Here is an 11,727-nt window from a genome sequence, read left to right as displayed (position 1 = left end):
CCGTGGTGAGATTCAGACAGTACTTGATCGGGATATTCTTCGTGCTCCGAACGGATTGTTCAGCAATACGAGATACGTATGCTAAGAGAGAGATGACCCCAAGAATTGCTCGCTATTTTTTGAAAATGTTGAAATACGACTTCCAAATTGAGCACCGTAGTGGTTCGAGTATGCAGCACGTCGATGCTCTTAGCAGAGCGCCGGTAGAGAACCCGAGTGAAGTGGAAACGGTCGCAGAATCTATCATGGTGTTGGAGATCTCGAATACGGACTTCCTTGTGACTATGCAGAGGCAATATGAGCGCTTGTTAGAGATCATCGACAAGCTCTCGCGGGATCCACTGTGCGACGAAGACAAACAGATCCGTTCCGAATACTGTTCGTTGGAGAATGGTCCGAAGCAGGGTTGTTAACGTTAATCAACGATTAACGCCGTTTCGTTGATTCGTTAACGTTAATTGTAACGATCAACGAATTTTTCGTTGATTTTTCAGGCGCGTTGATCAACGTTAACGTTAACGCATAGCGTTGATTTAACGTCAACGCTACCGTTAATTATGCGTTGATGAGGTAGTTTCTAGTGTGGCTTAGTATGTTTGGTAATTTTCAGAAATATGGGATTTGATATTAGAATAATTAGCCACAGAAGTCCAATGTCGCGACTGTTCGTGTGACTAACATCTAGTTTGCCACGCCCTCACAGCGTCAGAAGCGGTGCTAGAAGTGTCAAATGAATTTTGTTTATCAAAACAAAAGATCCTCTACAAGATGGGCCACTTAAAAATAGTCAGTTATAACAATTAAAGTTATTAAAAAAAATAAATAAGAAAAGTAACTACAGCGCCATTGGAGTTCTAGTGAATTTCTATTGATTTGATTTAGATTAAACTTCTCAAGATTTAAAACTACCATCAGTCGAACTAATATTGGACAAAAGATGTTAGATTATCATCATTTTTAGCTCCATTCTAAATTGTCTTGATAGGATTTGTCAAATAATGCATTCATATTGACCAAAACCACAACTCCCGTGTTCCACTAGCTAACCCAACATTATATGTGGCAACTCTTTAAGCGACTAATTGGAACCTTGCCTAGTGCGCGAAGAGTTATTAGTCCACTAATATGGGCGCCATTACATGGGTGACGAGTTATTATGTGGAATTATTAGTTTAGTCGTTCAAGAAGCATATAAGACATCACTTCTCATGAGACAATTTGAATGAACTACAAATAAAAATAAAAATCGTTCCATGGTGGAAATAACGGCTTTGGCCAAGCTTCGCCACTCAGTTCAAAATTGTTTCACCAATTTACTATAACAAAATGACCTCCATCGCTTTCAACACAATTCTCCATTGGATTGTAAAATCACAGGTTGTTTGCAGTATGGAGCTTGCTTACAATTGTGCATGCAAGAAATTGTTCCATGTTAAATCTAAGGAAATTAAATGGAAATTCTGATTTGAAACGTTCCAATACTTAAGCCAAGTTTGTTTTCAGAATTTCTTTCTGTGCAGGTTTTTATTGTATTTTCGACTCAAGGTGAATTTAATCGTTAGGGTTTAATTTTGTATGAAGATTGACGATGTAGCATGGCTACTGTTGAAAAATTGGATCATGACGATTGAATTCAAGCCTAAAATGAAATACTTCATGAAGTCGTTGTTTCCCAAGACCCGATAAATGATCAAAAAAGTTTAGGTATGTAGTAGGATGTTACCTTGGGGTTTCAGCTGGAGGCAATTTGACTTCGTTCAAATCTCAGCATTTCTCAGACCCAGATCTTTGAATATTTTCTTCTGTCTTAAACACTGGAAGATCTTAAACACCGCATCCTCTTTTGTAATTCTAAAATATTGATAATTCAAAACCATTTTCTTGTACCTATGGGCGTCTCGTTTCTTGAGTAAGACCAAATCTTCTTCTTGGGCAGAACCGGTCTGAAAATACCGAAAACACCTCCTCACGACACTGACGTTTGGCGCATGCATGCCTGCTGTGATCGACATTAAATTGCACCTACACGTGGTCTCAAGTTAACCCTCGAGCAGTCGCGTCTTTGACTACCTGCAGCGACGCCGTGCTCACGCTGTGTGCCAGCGTGCATTTTTAATGGTGCGTGTACTCAGCACACGACGCGACCGCTCGCGGGTCAAATGTCGACAATGCAATGATTGCCAGTGAAAGAATGGTACCTAATTAGCTTGTGCGCTGCAGTAAATACACGCCGTAGTCTGAGGGCTGCTGCCCTACTGAGCTTCTTATACCAATAAAATGCACACCCCAATCGTCTGTTCGCCTAAACAGACGGCTGGTTCAGAATCTTCGAAAACCTAATAGTTTATCACAAATCTAATGAAAGCAAGAAACAATTTCGTCAACCTCAGATTAAAACAAATGTCTTCGGGTTCCATTACATAAGCGTAACGTCCCGACTGGGGCAAAACATGCTTCTCAGATAAGTATTCTATGAGCACTTTCATAGTTATTAAGTTAAAACTTTCTCATAATATCGTGTGACAGGAACAAATATTTTGTTACGAACAATTCCTTCGCCGACCGGGAATCGAACCCGTCATTCTGGTCATTCGCGTTTACCACTTTGGCTATATGAGTTCCTCAAAAAAATATACAACATGATAAATGGGACGGTAATTAACGATTCGATTAACGAGTTGCGTTGACGTTGATTCAACGCATCCCGTTAACGTTAACGTTGATTGCCAAGAAAATCAACGCACCGCCGTTGACGTTAATTTGGATGAAAATAAACGTTAACGACGTTGATCGTTGATTAACGTTAACAACCCTGGTCCGAAGCTACCACGACGAAAAAGGGCATTTTGGAGAAGAAAAGGTGGTGAAGATGATAAGTGAGATGTTCTGGTTCCCAAAACTGCGTAAATATGTGCGTGCCTATATAGCAGCGTGTCCCAAGTGTGCGTTCTTCAAGGCGAAGCAGGGGAAGCCCGTGCCAGTACCATTCCACACGGTAAACATCGGCCATCTAGGACCTTTCCCTAGATCGGCGAAAGGAAATGAGCACATTTTGGCGATAATTTGTGGATTTTCCAACTTCTTGTTGGTGAAGCCGGTGAAGTCCACGAATACGCAACCCGTGATTTCAATGAAGTGTCCAGTGTTTTTGGGTTACCGTCGCGAATCATAACTGATCGTGGAACTGCGTTCACATCCAGAGTGTTCAAGCAGTTTTGTGAAGACTACGGCGTTGATCATGTGTTGGTAGCAGTTGGAACACCCCGCGGTAATGGGCAGGTTGAGAGAAGCAACCGCACTATTCTCACTGCTCTCCGATCGATGGTTGATGACGGGGATCGACGGTGGGACGATAAGGTCAAGTTTGTGCAGAGTGTGATCAACGCAACACCGAATGCTACTACTATAATAGCTCCTGCTGCTCTGGTGTGATCGTATAAACCAAAAGATGTGGTGCAGAACGAAATAATGTCCATCATTTCGATCGAGAACTCATCGTCGTCGGCACCAGTCGAAGGAATGCGAGAGCAGGTGGAGAGAACTACGCGAGATAAACAAGATCAGCAGAAGAAATACTACGATCGACGACTGGTGTTGGTGGTCAAGGACCAATACATAGCCGGAGGCAGCTGTAAGTTAGAACCCCGATTCAAAGGGCCGTTTGTGGTCACCGAAGTGCTGTCGAACGATCGCTACAGGGTTTCTACAGTACCAGGTATGAGTGGCCGAAATTTTTCGACTGTGAATGCAGCCGATCATATGAAGAGATGGTGTGAGTCCGTTGATTTGGAAGGAGTGGTGTTTTTGTGAACTTTGACTTTTTGTGAATTTGAGTGAATTCGATGAGGACATCTCATATATCTGGGTGTCCGATTGTAAAGGACTCTATATGAAGTGGACAGAACCCAGTGAATTTTCTGAACATTACTCTAATACACCAACAGATTTTAACGCTATATAATCTTTGTATAATATATTATAAGTTAGTCTATATCAAGCCACCGGAGGAATCACTTCGCATCCGAAACGCTCGTTCAAGGTACCCTTGGTCCGCCGGTAAACTTCCGCCTTTTGAGAAAGTTCTACACAAGTGTTAATTTTTATGTAAGTTTATGTCATACTGATCAACTTTGCCAAAGACACCGACTTTCTAAGAAACTATCCTTCCAAATTAACGTTTGCTTGACAACCTGATATGATGGTTCCTGTAGTGCAATTTAGCATCAAACTGTTGATGATCCCTCTAGCGGCCAAGTTGTCAACTAATCATATGAACCATAGTTCTAAATGGTCGATCTTATAAAGCCCTAAAACTTTGCTGAAGAAAGTATTGCGCTAACTCTTAACACACCCCCAAAAAGCCGAAATCCCATAAGCTCTTAGTCTCCTATTAAGCGGATTCCTATTGCGCCCCCCGACCAGTGGTCTTATAAGAGTCTCGACTGTATTTCAAAAACCAACACTGTTCGGGCTGCATCCTGACAGCTCAAAGATTTTTTTTTTTGAACTTGCTTTGCTACCCGATTGCTGCGATGGATTTTGCAACGCAACGAGTCACAAGCGACGCCAAGGGCGCGCGGTCGAGAAGAGGATTTGGCGCGCACGAAGTGCGCAGAGAGCAAATTTTTAGGAAGTAAACTGGCGTTCGTCGCGAGCGGTTGAATATTCGATTTTGAATTACTAGTTAAAATTTCAATTTAGAGAGTAAAAGTGAATTCTTCATTACACCAACAAAGCTAGCCATGAAACTGTTTGACAATTCTCAGGTCATTTTGACAGACCACACACATGCACGAAAAAGACGGATCATGTATTCTACTTTATCGATCTTGTTGCCGTCCTTTTCATGCTCATGTTACATCTGTCAAAATGACCTGAGAATAAGGCAATCCATGACGACTTTTTGCGATGGGGGTGACAGCCAAAAATGTAAACACAGTGTGAGTACAACTTAACAAAGTTTCGTCAAGTGTCGTCGGTACTTAACGATGGGGGTGACAGCCAAAAATGTAAACACAGTGTGAGTACAACTTAACAAAGTTTCGTCAAGTGTCGTCGGTACTTAACAAATTCCTTTGTGTTCAACTGTCACTTTATTCATTTGAACAACATTAAATTCTCCTTTTTATTGTTTTAGGATGCTCGAGGACTGCAACTGCATCACAGCACAAAATGTTTTTGCCTTGAATAACAACATTACAACAGCCCATACGGTCCATACATACCCCGAGTGAATGGGATGTACATAGTTTTATCATAGCCTTTACGTGAAACAAATCTATATGATCTATATGATCTATATGCAAAAAGCTACAAGAAAGAATGTGCCGCAAATCATCTACACCATAGTCCTTTACAAAAGCACATATTTGTTCAAAAAGACTTCCATTTTTGGAGGCGGGAAGATTGGGTAATGAGAGGTTATTCTCAGAGGTATAATGGCTATATTTTCAACACGCTGGGCAATACATTATGCAAGAACTGGGCAGATTCTGATCACATTGTGTTTTACAATATTTAATTGCATGCAATTCCGACCCGCGCTGAGACGGATCCCGACCGGACATAGCGAACTCCATGACCATGACCAATTAGAGGTTCAGAGAATGCTTAGTAAGGTATCGATAACTGGCACCCGGTCTGACTTCACCTAGTTCATATTCAAGTTCATATTGCAGTATAATTAAGTTAATATACAGGGGATAGACAAAATGATCGGGACAGGCAAATTTTTCCATTCTCAAAAAAAGTTCAAATAGCTGTAACTTTTCGAAAAGTGCATTAAATATTCTCAAACTTTTACTGTAAGTTGATCAACTAGTTGTGTATCAGTGAACAAAATTTGAAAAAGATCGGGCTATTCTGCACGAAGTTATAATGATTCCAGAAAAAGGTAGAATTATTCGATAGCCAACTTTGAGCTGTTATATCTCCAGATTCAATGAACCGAATGCAATGAAATTTTGACCATTCATGACTTATATAATGAGGCTTGAAATACTTTTGACTTAACTTAAAATTCTTAACACGGAAGAAAATAACAACGATTAGATTATTTTTCTAATAAAATACCAAATTTTCATAAATTTCAACATCGTTTCAAAATTCAAGATGCTAATTACAGTTCATTTAAATTTCCCCTAATTGTCTTAAATATAAATATGTTTTGAAAGAAGGTAACAACATAGCCGGAAATTCATTGAAAAAGTAATGGGATGCATATTAAAAAAATATCAATTTACTAAAAAAATCATAAAATAAATGGAATCGCTATAACTTTTTCTCTTGTAAATAATTTCAAGTTGAGTCAAACGTTTTTCAGAGCTCATTATATAAGTCATGAATGGTCAAAATTTCATTGCATTCGGGTCATTGAATCCGGAGATATAACAGCTCAAAGTTGGCTATCGGATAATTCTACCTTTTTCTAAAACGCTTATAACTTCCTGCAAAATAGCCCGATCTTTCCCAAATTTTGTCCACTGATACACAACTAGTTGATGAACTTACAGTAAAAATTTGAGAATATTTGTCGCACTTTTTAAAAAGCTACAGCTTATTGAACATTTTTTGAAAAGTGAAAATTTTGCCTGTCCCGATCATTTTGTCTATCCCCTGTAAATCTCTCTCACATCTGGCCATATGGAAGAGCACCATAAGCTCAAAAAGGTGAATAGAACCCGTCGAAACCGTGATTCAGGTGCGCACTGTAATGTTTTGAGACGGTGCAATTTACGATATAAATTGATTCATTTGGCTCTATATCGACCTAAAAAGGCAAGAAAATTATAATAAGCTTAGATATTTCGGAAAGAAAATTAATTCTTATTCTGCAACAAAAGTGAAAAATTGTGACGTTCGATATCGTAAATATTGGAAATATTCAGCATCACTACGCTTGCTTTGACTAAACTATAATGGTTTTTATAGTGGCGGCAAGACACGTCAGAAGGGGTTGATTCAAATTTTATAGTAAGCTAGCGTAAAAAGCTGGATAGTTGTAATGAAAAGCTAAGTGCCTCTCAAGTGAAGACAATTAACATTCCTCCGTAATTCCCCGTGGTTCCGCTCCGTTGAGTTGCTCCGTCGTGGTCGATACAGTCCGCTATCCGTACATTAAATGGTCCTGTTCGATGGATTTTAAGTGAAGTGGAATTTCGGAAGAATTGGGGAAATTAAGAAGAATGACCGAAGTGGAAATTTGAAGAAAAACGTGATCCGGCCGAGTGTGGAAATTGGTGCTTCGCCACCGCAAAAAATACGAGTTGAAGTGAAGTGAAGACGCCATCTTGGCAAGTGTGCATGTGCGAACATGTCGCCGGCCCAATCAACTGGTGAATGAGCGTGGAAGACGCCATCTTCAAAAAGTGAAGTGGTTGCAGTGAAAAAGTGACCGGGAACACCCTTCCGCCCCAAGCACCGTGATTATAGACTTGGCTGTTTTCCGTGTTTGGTTCGGGCATAAGGCTCGAAATGTTCCGGTGATTACCTGGTTATGACGAAGCATAAGAGCAAGGATAAAGCTCCAGCATCTGCAGCAGAAAACCAGCAAACCCCCAGCGTGAATGGCGCAGGCGGAGCAGCTAAGCGTTCTCGTTCACCGTCGCGGGTTGGCAAAAGGTAAGCTCACTAGATTATTCAATAACCTCTCTGACGATGATGATGAAGCGCTACATTAAAGTGAGGCACAGATCCGCCACTATGTTAAGAAAGTGGAGGCAGTGCAGAAGGAATACACCGAGGTCCATGAACGAATCGTTGCGCTTGTTCCTGCTGATAGCAGAGACAGCCACGGCCAACACTATGTGGAATTTGACAAGCTTCAGGATGAAATATCCGTGAAGCTGGAAGAGGAATTGACCAGGTGTGCAAACACCATGCCTACGTCAAGAACTACCTTGCAGTTTTTTCAACTCAAAAGCGTGCAATCAAGAAACGATGTGTGGACTGCTTTTACCTTGTGATTTCGTCTAAAACTTTGCAGAATAGAGTAGGGGTCGCACACCCATACCGAAGTCGTGACAGAGCTGCGAAGGCAACTCTCCACGAGGTGAATGTAAATTACGCTCACCTCGTGGAGAGTCGCTTTCACAGCTCTGTCACGACCTTGGGATTCGTGTGTGACCCCTACTCTATTCGGAAAAGTTTTAGACGAAATCACAAGGCAAAAGTCGCCCATACATCGTTTCTTGATTGCACGCTTCCGAGCTGAGAAAATAGTAAGTGAATGTAACTCTTTGCAAGTGAGTATTCCCATCCCTGCACCACAGTCTGCTGCATGCAGAGGAGAAACCGAAGCCAGCTGTCTCCGAAGATCCGCAGTCGAAGCCCGCCACCCAACCATCTAAGAGTGAAGATCAGCCGAAGCCACCAGAAGAAGTCACGTCCGCCAGCTGCTGCAGTGAAAAGGTGTTACCCAACCAAGTGTTTCTCCTAACAGCAGTGGTGGATGTTATTGACAAAAATCACAAAACCCACCCCTACCGACTTTTGTTAGACAGTGCTTCGCAAGTAAATCTCATCTCTAAGCAAATGGTTGAGTCCTTGGGGTTGAACACGAGTCCGTCTAGTGCCGTCGTTGCTGGGGTAAATGACACCAAGAGCCACGTTTCAAGAAGCAGTGTTGTACACATCCGGTCAAGGTATTCAGGATTCAGCGCCAACATTAAGTGTTTGGTGGCTGAGAAGGTTACGTCGGATTTTCCGTCCTCGACCGTCAGTATTCGGGAATAGGATTATTCCACCTGGTGTCCAACTGGCTGACCCACAGTTCTACCAATCGGGAAGGGTGGACTTGCTGCTAGGAAACCAGTTATTCTTGAAGCTTCTTATGTCTGGAGAGGTTCAACTGGCGGACAATCTTCCTTGTCTGCGCGAGACCCAATTGGGCTGGGTCGTAGGAGGTGTTTGCGATGACGCGATGTATGGTTCCATAGTTCATTCGCACTCACTAACAATTGAGGAGTTGAATCGTACCGTCCAAAAGTTCTGGGAAGTTGAGGAGGTTTCGAGCGTGCCGGTGCCATCAGAGGCTGAAGAGTGCGAACAGCATTTTCAAGCTACCCATCGTCGTGATGAAACGGGGCGATATGTTGACCGGATGCGTTTGAAGGAAAATGCTGCCGAGCTTAGCAATTCCCGTTCGATGGCCCTCAAGCGGTTCTGAATTCTGGAAAGGAGGTTTGCACAGGATCGAGATTTGAACACGGCGTGTCTGGTGGACATCATTATTTTTAAAAAATCGGTATCGCTAAAATACCCACCAAACGAAAGCTAAGGGTCCCACCTTTCATTTGAGCCTTAAATAAGAAAGTTCTATCGGCGGGTCTAGAACAATTTTTTTTTTATATAGTATGATATTTTTTCATATTTTCTCAAAGTACTAAGTAATAACGAAAAACAGTTTATCCATTGCCAACATGGCTTTCCCACGATTTTTTTTTATATGATGTTTATTACACTTCCCAAAAAAGCATAATAGTCCCAAGTGAATAAAAAAATCCAGTAAACAGTAGTCAGTTTCGTGGTTATGGGCAGTAATGCTAGAAAAATTGTAATAGTTTCAAGCAGGTGGAGATGATGAGTTCAAATTTAAATTTAAATGTGTACCGGGTCATGCTCTAATACTGGTAATTATTATTATATCACCGTGTTCCTCCTTATAGCGTGCATTTGACAAAAATTTCAATTATTTGACGAATTTTATTATTTTCTTTATTGAGCAATGCACGATATAAGCACAGACAGACAAACAGACGTTACACTCTTTTACAAGGCTTGGCAAATGCATTTAACGATGAATTCAAATTTCGTATGATTTCCGCGATCCTTACACCAGAGGTGCTAATGTTCGATCACTTTGATGCTTGCGAATGTACACGTTGCTGAATGATACAAACGAAACTGGTGATATGTATGGTAGTGTACGTGTTAGGCAAACGTCAAATCGCAATCCATCATGGTCGACAGTGTCTCATGCGGTTCTACCAATAGGTGGAAGCGTGTTCATGAAAAAGACAGCAAAAAAAAATCTGAGTTAAATAAAATTAATGAATTTTCTCTAAGAGTTACGTCTTCTTGTCTGTGATATAAGGGAATGGCTGTGTCTTCCAAATACCACGAATTGGCTAAAACTGCAAACTGAACATGTTATTGATACTTTTACTTTATAAACAAGTTCTACAAATCTTTAGGCAACGTGAACGTTAAAACATTAAAACACCAAGTCCTTTTTATCATGCACCAATGTATGCGGGTCAACACACATATTAGGACCAATGCTATATTTAATCATTTTGTTAAGCATGACTTAAATATTTTGAATTCCACTGATGATATTTCGTACGAAAAAAAAAAAATTAATGCGAACATTCCTCTTCCTCTTCTTGGCGTAACGTCCTCACTGGGACAAAGCCTGCTTCTCAGCTTAGTGTTCAATGAGCACTTCCACAGTTTTTAACTGAGAGCTTCCTCTGCCAATGACCATTTTGCATGTGTACATCGTGTGGCAGGCACGAAGATACTCTATGCCCAAGGAAGTCAAGGGAATTTCCTTTACGAAAAGATCCTGGACCGACCGGGAATCGAACCCGTCACCCTCAGCATGGTCATGCTAAATGCGAACATTAACCGTTTGAAAAATCAAGAAACATTGCCAATTTATTTGACAGAGCTGTTTTGAGTGAAAAAACATCCTTAAGGTCACGATGTTAGGGCATGCCAAGATACTACAATTAATTACGCCATACACTTTCCAGAATCCTAAGATGACCGCAACTCGATATTTTCTAGAATCAAATCTTTAAAACGCGTGTATTTCTTATGGGGCAGGCAGGTCACGACCCATTATTTGAGATAGGTAGGTGGGCCTACAATAATGAAGCAAAACTAAAATAAAAATTGTGTTGTTTTATTTAGTTTATTGGTGAAAAAGATACTTTTTCATAATATTCTAATTGTAATCCGAGATTTATTGTTCTCAAGGCCGCCATTAACATAATCGTCATCATTGAAAAATCTTAAGCGGTTTTCTCGTCGAAAACTGATATTTTCGTATTAAGAATGTATTCACTGTATTGCTGCAGGAGAATGGAGTACAGTGATTGCATTTTCAATGCAAATATTAAATCTCCTTTTAGCATCTTTAGCAGAATTGCAACGAGCACTATCTTTTTGCATCATCGGTAGTAGTGCTAAGTCTGCCGCGTTTGCCCGTTAATTAAGGAGAAACTGTAGTTCTTGCAGTACTACATGTTTCACAATTACAGCAAATATAGATGCTCCGCGTAGAAGATTTAAATTATATTTATACTTAAAGAAAGTAATTCTAAAGGGTATGATCTCATCATTGAACAAATAAACTTTAAATGAATAATTGCAATATATTATTGAGGGATAATACCAACTTCTACATCTTGTATATTTCAGAAAATGTTGTTCAATAATATCCATAACCTGCAAATACAAATAAAAACAAGTTGGGACTTCTAATTTATTCTGTCTATTATTTGTATGCTCAACCATATAAAACAAATATCTAAATCAAAGAAAATCAACTACCGTCAATGATATTAATGGTTACAGAAAAAGCTCCTTCGACCACAGCATGCACACCTTGGTGCGGTTTTCATCGTAACTTTATGATTTCATGTCGTAGTTGTTTTCTCTAAAATTTTGGAGCAAAGCTATGTTGAAATTTAATTTCTTTTACTTTTTTAAATATGATTC

Source organism: Aedes albopictus, chromosome 1, assembly GCF_035046485.1.
Source record: "Aedes albopictus strain Foshan chromosome 1, AalbF5, whole genome shotgun sequence".
Taxonomy (NCBI): Eukaryota; Metazoa; Arthropoda; class Insecta; order Diptera; family Culicidae; genus Aedes; species Aedes albopictus.
Note: the sequence above shows the minus strand (reverse complement) of the source record.